Source organism: Silurus aristotelis (assembly GCF_946808225.1).
Source record: "Silurus aristotelis genome assembly, chromosome: 11".
NCBI lineage: Eukaryota > Metazoa > Chordata > Actinopteri > Siluriformes > Siluridae > Silurus > Silurus aristotelis.
This window is the reverse complement of record NC_139584.1, coordinates 29,119,475-29,121,974: the sequence shown is the minus strand read 5'-3', so window position 1 is coordinate 29,121,974 and position 2,500 is coordinate 29,119,475. Positions and strand designations below refer to the sequence as shown.

At 44.5% G+C, this 2,500-nt stretch overlaps 1 protein-coding gene across 1 annotated transcript in view; it reads right to left on the bottom strand.

Moving 5' to 3' along the window:
- The window catches only part of LOC310733207 (multiple epidermal growth factor-like domains protein 9), a 24,671-nt gene that overhangs the window by 10,878 nt on the left and 11,293 nt on the right, over positions 1 to 2,500 (bottom strand). The gene's annotated exons all lie outside the window — the stretch shown is intronic.

Sequence of the window (2,500 nt, the reverse complement as noted above, 5' to 3'; positions counted from 1 at the left end):
GAGAGGGACAAAGACACAAAGGGTCTCTTTCTCCGAGAGAAAGAGACAGAGAGGGTCACAAAGGGGTCAGAGAGAGACACAGAGGGTCAGAAAAAGAGAGACACAGAGGGTCAGTGAAAGAGAGACAGAGAAAGAGACAGAGAGAGACACAAAGGGGTCAGAGAGAGACAGAGAGAGAGACACAGAGAATCAGAGAGAGAGACAGAGGGTCAGAGAGAGAGACACAGAGGGTCAGAGAGAGAGAGACAGAGAGGGTCAGTGAGAGAGAGACAGAGAGAGAGACACAGAGAATCAGAGACAGACACAGAGGGCCAGAGAGAGAGAGACAGAGGGACAGAGAGAGAGACACAGCGGGTCAGAGAGAGAGAGAGACAGAGAGGGTCAGTGGGAGAGAGACAGAGAGAGAGACAGAGGCTCAGAGAGAGACACAGAGGGTCAGAGAGAGACACAGAGGGTCAGTGAGAAAGAGACAGAGAGAGAGACAGAGAGGGTCAGTGAGAGAGAGACAGAGAGAGAGACAGAGAACACAGAGGCTCAGAGAGAGAAAAAGAGGGTCAGTGAGAGAGAGACAGAGAGAGACAGAGAGAGAGACACAGAGGCTCAGAGAGAGAAAGAGAGGGTCAGTGAAGAATGGAGAGAGAAGATTCGGGTTAATAAATTAGCATTCTTGGCGAGTTGGTGTTCATGTGCACACATTTCTATATATTTATTTATTAAAAGTGTGAACGGAACACTAGTGAGAGATCGTGCATGATCGATTTTCAAGCTCTAGAGCAGGAGATCTTTCACTCCATGAGAAACATATCTTTAAGCCAGATGCACAGGGGTATTGTCATGCTTGGAACAGGTTTGGGTCTCCTGGGTCAAGTGAAGAAAATATCATGCTTCGATTATGTAAAAGAATGAAAGTTTGGATGAAAGAAGTGATGAAAGCTACCACAGATTTTTCCCCCTGAACTTCCGAAATCCTGAAGAAATGCAAAAAACTTGAATGAGGCTCTGAGTTATCAAGCGACCTATAGCTGAACAAAGTAGTTCATTTGCATACAATTTGCATTAACGACATCGCGGCTAATCGGAGAAAGCCGCAAAGAAATGTTATTTACGGATCTTATAAAACGTGTCGTTTGTGCAAATTTTCACACAATATCCTTTAGGTCACTTTCAGGCTGTGGTAAATCACCCCATAGTTGTGGGTTGAACCATTTGCATCGACTCCGCCCCCTGTTGTGCATATTCATAAGGGTAAAACAAAAAGCACATAATGATCATCAGGGCCTGAGGTTATGGAAATATGACCCAATTTATAGCGAGTACATCACGTGAGTCACGTGAGCCGAGTTCCTGTTTGGCGTGACGAGCCCTCGAGCATTGTGGGAAACTTGGAAGGGAGTTGGGCAGTAAATCAGAACCGAGCTTCAATCTGCACTCGTACACACACACACACACACACACACACACACACACACACACACACACACTACAGAGAGAGAGACAGATGGATGGCTAGATTGACACACACACACACACACACACACACACACACACACACACACACATACACACCACTGACATGCTGGTATGAGCACACATATGAACTCACACACATTCTCATACACACACACACACACACACACACACACACACACACACACACACACACAGGATGTTATTCTGATGTTAATTAAGTAATAAACTGGTTTCTCCACCAAGGTCCCTGCAACGTTCTAAAAACATTTCCGACCCGTTCTTCTGGCCATCATTCTCTTACATCCATCCATCATGCAGGTCATTTTGTATGCACCCCATACTCTCTGTGTCGTCCTGTTGCTCTCCCATCTGTCATGCTGCACAAAGTATTGGCACCCCTCGTTTATCAGGAGTGAGAAAACAGCACTGACCAGATTCACAGTGTTTTTTTCCGCAATAACGGCACAGAGGCACAGTAGAGACGTGAAATGTGTTACGTGAAATGGTGCTGGCAGGCAGGGTGCCTGCTTCAATAATTCTGCTTCAGTCTGAGATTGGGTTTATTATTAACAGTAAGCATTGGGAAAAAGAGAGAGAAATAGAGAGGGATATAAAGAGACAGAAAGGGGAAGATAGAGAGACAGAAATAGAAAGAGAGATTAAAAGACAGAAAGGTAGAGAAATAGAGAGAGCTATAAAGAGGGAGATGGAGGTATATAAAGATAAAAAGAGAAATACAGAGAAAGAGATAGAAAGATATATAGATATATTTAGAGGTGGAGAAAGAAAGAGACTGGTAGAGAGATAAAGAGATAGAGAGACATGGAGGTAAAGATAGAGATGATTGTGGTGATGATGGGGATGATGGTGGTGGTGGTGGTGATGGTGGTTACGTTGGTGGTTATGGTGATGGTGGTGATGATGGTTTTTGTAATGGTGATGGTGATGATGGTGATTGTGAGGGTACTGATGGTTATGTTGGTGGTTATGATTATGGTGGTGATGATAGTTTTTGTGATGTTGATGGTGG